At 40.0% G+C, this 12602-nt stretch overlaps 1 protein-coding gene and 1 pseudogene across 9 annotated transcripts in view; both read left to right on the top strand.

Annotated features, from left to right (window-relative positions):
- Positions 1 to 12602, top strand: part of Nckap5 (NCK associated protein 5) — a 903226-nt gene that overhangs the window by 618852 nt on the left and 271772 nt on the right. The gene's annotated exons all lie outside the window — the stretch shown is intronic.
- Positions 11113 to 12602, top strand: part of LOC116069337 — a 14459-nt pseudogene continuing 12969 nt past the window's right edge.

Below are 12602 nucleotides of genomic sequence, written 5' to 3'. Positions count from 1 at the left end.
AGCACTTGCTTTGCAAAGATGAAGGCCGGGATTCAATTTCTAGGAAGTGAGGGCCTGGATGCCTGTGCTGGGGAGGCAGAGACAGGCAGAATCCTGGTGCTCACTGGCTAGACAGCTTATCCTGCTTAGTAAATGCCATGCACTGTGGAAGGCCTTCTCTCAGGATCACAATGAACAGTACCAGTGTTGACACCTGATCTACACACACATACACACACAAAGGGAAGGAGGGAGGGAAGGAGAGAGAGAGAGACAGAGAGACAGACAGAGAGACAGAGACAGACAGAGAGACCAAGACAGAGACAGAGAGACTGAGACAGAGAGGAGATTCACACACACATACATACACACACACATATACAAATTCAAATGCTTTCTCATTCATATCCTCTCCATCTCACTCCCTCTTTTTCTTTATTTCTCTATTCACCTTTCCATCCATCCCTGGAAAGGAAAGACATCTAGGAATTTGTAGGATTCATGACTGGTTTTACCTGGCAAACTCTGCTAACAAATGCCATAGGCAACACTGAGCTCTGGGCTTTTCCATGATCGTAGCAGCATAACTGACTATTCTCGTCAGCTACTGGAAATGAAGTTTGATTGGTTGATTACTATAATGAATTATTGTAATCAAGCTTTGCCCAGATTGCTTCAATTGTGGCTTCCTGTCCAGATTATAAAATAAACCATGATCTTCATGTTCAGAATCTTCACATCTATATATGACCAAATCTCAGGAAATTAAATCTTATGTTTTAAATCAGGAATACACAATAGACACAGTAGATACCAACAATTACCATGAAATGCAAAACTTGTACATATGTGTATCTCTCTCTCTCTCTCTCTCTCTCTCTCTCTCTCTCTCTCTCTCTCTCTCTCTCTCTCTGTGTGTGTGTGTGTGTGTGTGTATAAGCTTGATTAAGTGCATATGTAGGTGTACACACATTTATATAGAGACTAGATGTGTCTTCTTCAGTCGCTCTCTACTGTAATTCTTTGAGATAGAATCTCTTGATGAACTCGGAGCTCATAAACTTGGCTGAACTGTCTGGCCATCCACCACCAAGTATGCACCTACCTTCCTAGGATGTGCTCATCTGCCTTCTCAGCCTTGGGATTACAGACACATACTTCTTAATAGTACATATTTTATGAGTGCTAAGGATCCAAACTCGGGGTGTCATGCTAACATGGCAAGCACTTTGCTGATTGGGCCCTATCTTCAGCAGCTCAATGTTCTAATTGGTTTTAGGAATCTAGGAGGGTGAGGCCTAAACTTTATTCAGAGCATCAGACAATTTATACTCTGAGGGTTAAGAAAAGTCACCCAAGTAAAGTGTCCAGTCACAATGATAAGCCACACATGGCAAAAACATGTTTTTTCCCCACTTATAAATGTAAATAACAAGAACTGAAGTACATTTTCTTCTCTCCACTGCACTTTGAGAGAACACTTAAAACACATCTCAAGAGCAATTCTGTGTTTTAAAGAAACTGAGGTCACAGGACTTTTGCCTTGTTTTCCTGGACTTTTCTCAGAAGCACTCAGAATCCTCACAGGACTCCACTCTTGGACGGAGTGCTGCCATCTCCCCCCATCCACATCTTTTTTTAATTTTTAATATCAGGATATCCAGAGTCCACTTTGATCTGAGATGTTGTCGATTAACCTAATTGTCCTGTGATGTATGACTTTCCTATAAGCGAGCAAATTGTATTATAACAGTGAAAGCGTTCTGTTTAATACTCTGCCACCAACAGAGATCCAAACTATGTCCAGTACTGTTGGTTAAATTATTACATTGATCAGAAAAATCTGAAGAATAGTTGGAAAAGAGACTCTTATGATCAGTGTGGTTCTGGTATCCGGTAAAACATAAACCCATATTTGCCTTCTAATAGAAATACAAATTTTATGACATCCTATGCAAATAGTAAGTGACTTAAATCCCAAGGAAAACTCAACACAGCCACTTCTTTAGATGAGCAAGTCTATTACAAGGCCCAGTCATAAACGGAGTCATTCGTAAAGTACCTTCTCCCAGGTGCATAAGGTATTGACTTGGCCCCAGGTAGGCAACCTTGACTTCTGATGGTATTGATGGCACTTCCTTATGCCCTCCAAATAGAGCTTTGCTGTCTTTTTGGTGGCTTCCTCTGTCTCCTCACACTCTGCACTAGTCCTTGATGGCCTGGGGCCAGAGGAACTGAAGTGGACTCCATACTGTTTCAGTAGATCCATCTGCAGTAACAGATGCATACCCCTCCCCAAATTTCTTCTGGGGAAGTAAAAATAGGCAAGTTGATGCATCTGCTTGCTTATTGCCTTCTGCAATAAAACCAGGGAGGTTAGAGTGGGCATGAGTATGGATGGAAATAATCCTACAACATAAGCAGAATCCGAGCAGATATTTAGGGGTTTATGAATTAGCCATGATAGACAAATCAAAACAGCCAGTTCCACCTGTTTGGCTGAGGGGAGAAAGTATTAATAGGTTGATGACTATCTGTCCCATAAATCTCTCTCATACCCTTAGATGAACCATCAATAAAAATATATCTGCCTGTGGACTAGGAGAAGGTCAGATAATTTCGGTGAGAAAATACCATAGCTTACCAGCTGGATAATGATTTTTCATCCTTCTTTGGTAATCTGCAAGTGAAATTTGAAAATCAATAGAGTTCCATAATGCTCTTAAAATTTTGACAGTTAGAATAGGTTAATATAATAGCAATGATCAAGTGCGTATAATTGTTGACATCGGTTCTTCCCCTGATTTACTAATGGAGCAAGAAGAGTAAGGTAAGCAACTGTCATTTTAGGAACCATATTGTGTAAATAGATCCATCCCAAAGGTTTAACCTCTTGTGCTATAATGCCTAGAGGAGATACTTTAGTTGGGGGAAATAACTAATTTTAAAGGCAGCTAAGGATCCACTTGATTCGAAGAGCTACAGTTCTTTCCTTTGCCTATTGAGATACGCAGACTGTCCAATGCCACCTCTCCTTCTAGAGTTTTAAATACACTATTGGTTAGTGCATAAAGTTACCTTTTTCATAGGGTCTGCTAAACCCTCATTGGGAATTGCAGGGAACTTAAAAGTAGATGGATTATTATCAAGCTCCCCACCCCATGTTTTGGGGTCATTTTAAGACAATGGAGGATCGAAAGGATGCTCCAGAAGGGAGCTGAGGGAACTGTCACCAACATACGTGGCACAATTTTTACTTTTGATTTTTCCTGGATAGGAAAAAATCTCAGTTTTTTTTTCTCTTTTACTAACTTTAAGGTTTGACTTCCTAGTTTATATTTATTCAAGGAATTAGCCATCTCTTCATCATGATTCTTATCATACTTACCTTCCTTAAGTATTTTAATAACAGTTCAAATCAATGCCCTAATAACTAATAAAAATCAAACAGGGATCTTCCCCCTTAATTATATGCCTTTCCAAAATTCTTGCAGAATCTATCCACTGCTTCTTCACCTAAAGTCCCTTTCTAAAAGCTATGGATAACACTTGTGCTCCTTCTTCCTTTGGGACAAACATGATGCACAACCTCAACATGAGGCAAAGCTTTCCCTGGTTTCTACCCCCACACCCCCCCCCCGTATGCTCATTCACCTGCTTCTGGGAGGGTGCCCACTCTCTGATCTCAGAGCTCACTGTAGGGCTCTGAATCACAGCACCACTTGTTTACTGCTCTGGTTGACAGCATGAACCTGGAAGAACAAGACCGAAAAATGAAGTAGACTAAAGTCTCACACAGTAGCCAACTTTATTCAGAACACCAGATAGTGTATACTCTGGGCACTAAGAAGGGTCACCTAAGAAAAGTGTTTGTTTTGTTAGTTTCCCTTTTTTGCTTGTTTGTTTTTGTTTTGAAAACTATTTTAAGTCCATTTATCCAATTGTTGGATAGAGGCTACTTTCTTTTTTTTTTATATTAATTTTTATTGGATATTTTCTTTATTTACATTTGAAATGTTCTCCTCTTTCCTGGTTTCCCCTCCAAACCTCCCCCCAATTCCCTCCCTCCCTCCTCACCACCCTCACCTTCCTGACCACCAGCCCACCCTCTCCTGCTTCCTGGCCCTGGCATTCCCCTACACTGGGGCAGAGAGCCTTCACAGGACCAAGGGCCTCTTTTCCCATTGATGTCCAACTAGGCCATCCTCTGCTACATATGCAGCTGGAGCCATGAGTCCCACCATGTGTACTCTTTGGCTGGTGGTTTAGTTCCTGCAAGCTCTGGATGTACTGGTTAGTTCATATTGTGGTTCCTCCTATGGGGCTACAAACCCCTTCAGCTCCTTGAGTCCTTCCTCTAGCTCCTTCATTAGGGACTCTGTGCTCAGTCCAATAGATGGCTGTGAGCATCCACTTCTGTGTTTGTCAGGCACTGTCAGAGCCTCTCAGGAGACAGCTGTATCAGGCTCCTGTCAGCAATCACTTGTTGGCATCCACAGTAGTGTCTGGGTTTGGTAATTGTTTATGGGATGGATCCCCAGGTGAGGCAGTCTCTGGATGGCCTTTCCTTCAGTCTCTGTTCCACACTTTGTCTCTGTAAATCCTTCCCTGGGTATTTTGTTCCCCTTTCTAAGAAGTATCCATACTTTGGTCTTCCTTCTTCTTGGGTTTCATGTGGTTTGTGGATTGTGTCCTGGGTATTCCCTTGATATTTAATTTCTGCAATTCTCTGTTACTTCTGGATATTATGCTCTTGTCTACAGTGTAGCTGGTAAGGATTGTCTCCCATGGGCTATCTGTCCTGGGGGTTATTTCCTTTGCTCTACAGAAACATTTTGCTCTCATGTAGTCCCATCTGTTGGTGCTTGGGGTTGGTGTCTAGATTGTTGCTTTTCAAGTTAAAAAGTCTTGGCCTATTACAGTATCTTGAAGGGTATCCCTTGTGTATTCTTCTAAAAGTTTCACGTTTTAAATTAAGATCTTTTATCTATTTTGAACTGTGTTTTATATAAGATGAAAGATATAAATCCAATTTCACATTCTTCAGGCAGAAACCTAGGTTTGTCAACACCATTTCTTGGTGGACTACGTTTTTGCCTTTCTTTTTAAGAATCGAGTGGACATAGCTTTGCCTTTTTACTTTTGGTTTATCTCTTCTATTCCATTGGTCATCCTATTTCTATGCCAATATTACTCGGTCCTCATCACTATAGCTCTATAGTATAGTTTGAGCTCAAGTGTTGTCATACCTTGAGCCATGTTCTTAACCCTAATTGCTTTGACTATCCCTGGTCTTTGTTTTCATGTGAATTCTTGTATTGTATTTTCTAGACCTGTGAAATATGACATGGGAGATTTGATAGATATAGCATTAATTATGTGTTTAATTTAGTAGTATTGTCATTTTCACAATATTAATTCTGTCTATCTAAGAGTATAGTCTATTTTCCATTGTCTAGTGTCTTTGTAATATTTGTTCTCAACACCTTGAAATTATCATTGTAGATGTTTCTTGGTTCTGTAGTTAGATATATTCTTAAATATTTAATTTTGGGGGGATTTCCCTTGAATGGAACATTTTTCCTATTTCTTTTTCAGAGAGTAAACTATTGGTATAAATGAAGGCTACTGGATTTTTAAAAAATCACTGATTTTTGTGTTCTGCATTTTTACTATAAGTCTTTATTAGACCCAAGAGTTTCCTTGAAGACTCAATAGTGACAATGGTGTCTTTATAAGTAAACACCATATCATCTGCAAATTGAGATAGCTTTACAACCTTCTTTCTTACTATTATCTCATTTGCTTCTTTCTCTTGTCTAATTTCTGTAACTAAAACTTCAAGCACTATATCAAGTAAGAAATCAGAGAATTGTGCACATCCTTGTCCCAGTCCTGATTTTAGAAGGAATGTTCCCAGTTTTTCTAATTTTAATATAATGTTGCTATAGATTTATTATACATTTTCTTATTTTGATGTATGTTCCATTGTCCTAGATAGGCTATAATGAAATGAAACACCATGATCAAAAGAACTTGGGGAGAAAAGGGCTAATTGGGTTATGTTTCCTCATCACTGTCCATCATTGAAAAAGTCAGGAACTCAAACAAGGCAGGAGGCTGGAGGCAGGAGCTGATGCAGAGGCCATGGAGGGTGCTACTTACTGGCTTGCTCCTTGTGGCTTGTTCTGCCTGCTTTCTTACAGAAGCTAGGATGACTAGTTCAGGGATAGTATCACCCATCATGAGCTTGGGCCTCCCACATTAATCACTAATTAAGAAGATATCTACAGCCCCACCTCATGGTATCATTTTCTCAATTGAGATTCCTTTCTCTCAGATGACTTCAGCTTGTATTGTTGACATAGCACTAGTTAGCACTTGCATCTGTTTATAAAGTCTCCAGAACTTTATCACAAAGGCATGTTGAACTTTTCTAATGCCTTTTCATTATCAATTGCAATAATCATGTGATTTCTGTCCTTGAGTTTGTATAGTGTATGGTTTGTGTATGTGTGTGTTTGTGTGTATACATATATTATGTATATATGTATGTAACATTTATAGTGTTTTTAGCATTTTTATTTATGTATGTTCAACCAACCCTGTCGTCTTTCTGGGATGAAGCCTACCTTGGTCTTAGTCTTTTAAATGTGTTCGTGAATTCAGTTTCTAAGTATTTTGTTAAGAATTTTTGCATCTACATCTGTTTCTCAAAGAAATTGTTCTGTAGTTCTCTCTCCCCCCCCTTCCTTCCCTCTCTTTGTAGTGGCTTTAACTAGCTTTGGTATCAAGATGTCACTGGCTTCTTAGGATGAATGTAATAGTGTTCCTTTACTTTCTATTTTATGGAGCAGGGTCAAAAAAAATAATATGAGATCTTCCTTAAAAGTTTGATAAAATTTAGTAGAGACGACTCTTCTTGGGCTTTTCTTCAAGGAGAGGCTTTTAATAGCAGGTTCAGTCCCAGTGATTGCAATGGTCTGTTTGTATCTTCAGGGTTTAATTTTGGTAGGTCATATGCTTTTAGAGATTCTTTTAGTTCTTCTTAGATATCCAGCTCTTCAGAGCGTTTGTGTTCATAGTAACTTATTATGGTCTTATGGCTCTCAGGGGAGTAAGTTAGAGTGGAACTCTTCTGATGTCTAATTTTATTAATTCGCATCTTCTTCCACTCTTTATCAGATTATCTAATATTCATTTATCAAGGCCAGTTTTACAGGCTTGAGAGATGGCTCATCTCTCCCAGCACCCATGCTGGGTGGCAACTTCAGCTACTAGATATCTAACTGATTCTTCTGGCCTAGGTGTGCATGTGACATGTGTAAACATGTACAGGAACATACTTATACACACAGAAAAGTATAAATAAGTATTTTTAGAAGTTTAAATACCACAGATGTTCAGATTGTTGAATGTGACTGAGTGAATGAATATATGTAAGGTGAATACTTAAATAGCCAACACATAACACCTACTGAAGAAATAATAAGTAATTGCTGCTAAATTCAGATTCTCCCCCTATGTAATATCTTATAAAATGCTCAAATACATTTGGCTAAAAGAGGAAGGTGATACAGCTCAGAACAGTAGTGAGTGATCCCAGACCATTTGAATGACCTGATATTGGACAGTAATAGCTCCTGTCAGCTAACTTTCCGTTGGTCTCTCTCATAGCTATCATTTACCTATCATCTGTCTCCCATGTCTCTATCATCAATCTATCTATATAGTAGTCTGACCAATATCTATTTTTCTATTCTCAATACCAACCATCTGTCTGTGTAGGTTAACTATTTTAGTTGCTGTGAGAAAACCTCTGACAAAGGCAGCTTAAGGAGGGAAAGGTCTTTTTGGCTCACAGTTCAAGGGATGCAGTCCCATACAATGGGAAAGAGTGGCCACTTATACAATGATATCTTATACCATGAGGCATCTGGGCATAGTAGGTCTATGCCCAACAGAGAAGCAGAGAGAGTTGAATACTCATGCTCAGTTCACTCATTCTTTTTTTTTAATCAGTTCATGAGCAACCCAGTCCATAGGAAAGTGCTGTCCACATTCAGGGTATGTGGATTTTTGAGTGTGATCATAGGCTCATAATTTTGAAGGCTTAGTTTGTAGTTGGTGGAATTGTTGGGAAAGAATTGGGAGGTATGCTATAATGGAGGAGCTGTGGGGGTGTGTTCAGAGAAGGTGTGTCATTGAAGGTAGGCTTTAAGCTTTGGAAGCCCATGGCATCCAGTTGGTGCTTGCGCTGCCCCCTCTTCCATGTACTGTGGATAAGGTACAAGCTCTCAGCCTCTGCTCCACTGGCATGCATGCTTGCCTGCTGCCATACAGCCCATCATGATGACCATGGGCTCTGGTATGCTCGGGAACCATAAGCCCCAAATTTAATGTTTTGTCCATGTTGCTTCTTCATGGCAACAGAGAAGTAAGGGAAACAGACCGAGTCTTTCTTCCTTGTGTAACCTAGTCTAGAAACTCTCTTACAGACTTTCCCAGGGGTTTATCTCTTGAGTTATTCTGATCCTGTCAAGTTGAAATTAATTCTTAGCAATCACACTTGACAAGCTGATTTCAGCATATTTTTACTGTTACTTTTATGTGGCATTTAAACTAGTGAGTGGAGGAGAAAAGCATTTTAAATTTCATATTTACTATATAAAGGTAATGTTAAATTAATGTTTCTTTTAATTATAAATATATGTATCAGCATAAAATTAATATAATTGTGGGTATAATTTATAATATAATTATCAAGTTAATAAAATAAGAAAGAAATGAAAAATAGTCCCCCATCTTGCCCTCTCCATTAAACCGCAGTATTAGCAGAGAGACTTCATTCTGTGTTATACCTGTTGCTGTTTGTGTCTTTTTCTTAACCCATAAGCAAGTAGCATGCATGAGAATAGGTACAGGTACCCAAATAAGAATTTTCATACTTCATAATTTTAATATTTCATCATAAGAATTCACTGCAATCATGCATACCTGAATACATAGCTCTCCTTTTATTGACTGGGTAAGAACTTGCCAGTGATATGTCATCTTGCTACTCTATAGCTGAATGTTTAGCTTGCTGCAATGGGTCACTGAGTTTTGGTTTCTCTGTTGTCTTCTACTAGAAGGTCAATACATAGCTAGTGTGCATAAGTCATACATCAGTTTGTTCTTGTTGGATATGTATTACATACAAATATGACACAAGCCCGGGAGAGGCCATGTCAGTTGACCACATCTATGACTCAGTATTACTTGAGCCCTGTGAGCTGAGCAAAACACATGTATACTTTTGTTTTGAGACATTTTTCTAAACGAAATCTCATTTTAGTCTCTTCTCAGGAGTAGTACTGTGAACTCTGCTTGGCACTTTAGTCACTTTGTAGAGACCAGCACCGTATGACGTACTTTTCCTCATTTCTATGACATACCCAACATGAAGCAACTGAAGGGGGAAGGTTTGTGTTGGCCCATAGTTAACATCACACACATAGCCAAGAAGCAGAGAGATAAATGCTGGTGCTCAACTCACTTTCTACGTTTTGCTCAGTCCAGAACCCCAGTATAGAGAACAATGCTGTAACCATTCATGGTGGCTCTTCCCTAGTTAATTAGAACAATACAGATACTCCTTCACAAACATGTTCAGTGTTTTGTCTCCGAGGGGATTGTACAACCCACCAAGTTGGCAATCAGAATGAATGTCCCAGATGCCAACAGGCCCTCCAGCAGGCATAGCTCTTCAGCTTATTTCTTAACAGCAGGTGTGTAAGGGCCTCTGCCCCTTCTCCCTCGCCTAGCGTCCTGGCTTCCACTCCATTCATGATAGAAGCATATTTGCGAATAAGGAAGGCTATTCTCCATGCACAGAGAAATCAGAGTGGTTGTAATTTTCTCTTTGCTAATTCAGTCTTAATTCTTGAGTGGTGGTTCTGTTGCTCATGCATGACTAAGACTCAATAAACATTTTCAATAAACTGTGTTGTAGTCATTGGGACACTTGTCATTATCTGTCCTACAGACTTCTCAGCCCTGACTCCTAATTATAGTGTCCTGGCCACTCATTGTTCCTAATTCATAATGTCAAAATGTGTTTGGATTTAATAAATTAAGCCATCAGGAGAAGGCTTGAGATCAAAAGTCAAATGGTTAAGTGTTTTTAAAGGTCGTTTTTTGCACATCACTGAATGAAGGGGGAAGCTCGTCAGAATTTTCTTCACAGTGTAATATTGCTCTCCAAAGGACATAATAGTTTCATAATTTAAAATGTAAAAACTAAATGATAACGATTTTGTGTGTGTCCTGACCCTGCCTACTACTCATTTTAGTTTAATTAAAACTTATAAAAATGAATTTTTAGAAATGCGAATGTCGCACCTGTAGTCAATGGGAGTGGGAAGCAGTTATCCGTGGGGTCTGATGGCAGCACCACCTCCAGGGTCTGATGGCAGCACCATCTCCTATTGCTTCAATTCTGGCATGCCACACAGGCAAACTAGCTGGCCTCCCTTTCTCTCACTCTCCTTCCATCTTCTTGCTTCTCTCTCACCTCCTTTATCTCCCTATTTTTCCATATCTGATTCTATCCTGCCCAGTTCTCTCTCTGGTAACGTTATTCCCTGGCTTAAAACTGTCACTTAGCAACTCCACAGCTTCCCTCTATCTACTGTCCTCCCTCCCTGCACACCTGTCACAGCCTCCGTTCTTCACTGTCATACCTTCTAATCAGCATACTTCAGATTCACAGGTAAGAGAGAACAGGGAACATGTATCTTGTGAGCCTGGCTTGTTTCGCTTCACATACTGCCCCTCTAATTTTATCCACTTGCTTCAGATGAGAGGAATGCATTCTGCTCTCAGACTGCATAGGCCTCCACGGTGGATTCTATCACACACTTTCTTTATCTATTCAACTAACAGATACAGCGATTCCTTCTCCCTGCAATGGTAATGCACATGGGTATGCAGGCACCTTTGTCATGCGCCATCTTCATTTTCCTTGTACATATGCCTAGATGTGGGCCAGGAGGACAATTTGGAAAATTAGTATAGTTTTTATTTGTGGGATGTAAAAATATTTATTATTTGTGTGTGTGTGTGTGTGTGTGTGTGTGTGTGTGTGTGTGAAATCCCACTCACTGTTGGGGAGGGGGGCATTCCCTAGGTGGAATGTAGGATTGTGTAGGTGGAGAAGGGCCCTAAAGAGAGGCAATCATTCATTGCATGAATGTGTGTGGATCTTGACTCTGGTTGATGAGATATGTCCAGTTGCTGCAAGTTCCTACGGCTGTGACTTCTCCGCCATTGTGATCTATAAGTTATTATTATTATTAGCCAAGTAAACCTTTTTTTCCTAAATTTATTTGGGGGGGGGAGCTGGGATATTTTAATCACAGCAACAAGAAAGGGAATGAGGAGATGGCTGCACTCTACCCCATGAGGACTACAGTAACCTATTCTATTCCTGTGCATTAGAGTACATACAGTTGAGTGTTCTGCTGTTAGCCCCCACCAATACACCACTGCATTTTCTTGGTGAAGTGACTGCTCTTTGACTGTGTAGTGACAGACATCTTATCCTCGCTCATTTATCAGAAAATCTGATGGAATTAGGTTGATTACTACTAATCCGGGTTTCCACTTGCTTAGAAAATCATTTTCATAGTTTTGTTTTTCTTCTTTTTTGTCTTAATCCAGTCTGCCAGTCTGTATATTTTATTTGGAGAATAAGCTCCATTTTGGCACATACAGGTTATTGTTGATCTGAAAAGACATAGTCCTGGAATTTTTGATTTTGCTTGATTATCATGGATATTCTTTGTTTTGATTTTTTCTTTCAGCTCATATCTATGGTTTGATAGTGACATAGTTTCATTTCTGTTACTGTGATAAAGGACCCTGTCTCATAGGAAAGGGTGTATTTGGCTTAAAATTTCCAGTTACCACTCCATCATTGAGAACATTTTAGTCAAGGCAGGAACTCAGGCTAGTCACAGAATCTCTAGTCAAGAACAGAGCATGCTCTCCCAAGATGGCGGCTCCTCCGGGGCGAGTACTTCAGCATTGGGATCCAGGTGCAGGACGTGCCAGGAACAGCGGCTGCAGGGCGAGGTGGTAGCCTTCAACTCCCAGTCCAAAATGCTGGCTCTAAAATGTCCCTCTTCTAGTGGAAAGCCCAACCGTGCAGACATCTTGCTTATAAACTTACAGTATGTTTCAGAAGTGGAAATAATTAATGATCGAACAGAAACCCCTCCTCCCCTAGCTTCACTCAATGTTAGTAAGCTCGCCAGCAAAGCACGGATGGAGAAGGAGGAGAAGCTGAGCCAGGCCTATGCAATCAGCGCTGGTGTCTCCCTGGAGGGCCAACAGCTCTTCCAGACCATTCACAAGACCATTAAAGACTGTAAATGGCAAGAAAAAAAAAAAACATTGTAGTCATGGAAGAAGTTGTTATTACACCCCCATATCAAGTGGAAAATTATAAAGGCAAAGAGGGGAGTGCACTGAGCCATGTACGCAAAATAGTTGAAAAACATTTTAGAGACATGGAAAGCCAAAAGATACTGCAGCGTTCACAAGCCCAACAACCACAGAAGGAGGCTGCTCTGTCGTCC

Source organism: Mastomys coucha, unplaced genomic scaffold (assembly GCF_008632895.1).
Source record: "Mastomys coucha isolate ucsf_1 unplaced genomic scaffold, UCSF_Mcou_1 pScaffold1, whole genome shotgun sequence".
Lineage (NCBI taxonomy): Eukaryota > Metazoa > Chordata > Mammalia > Rodentia > Muridae > Mastomys > Mastomys coucha.
Note: the sequence above shows the minus strand (reverse complement) of the source record. Positions and strands in the feature narration are given on the sequence as shown.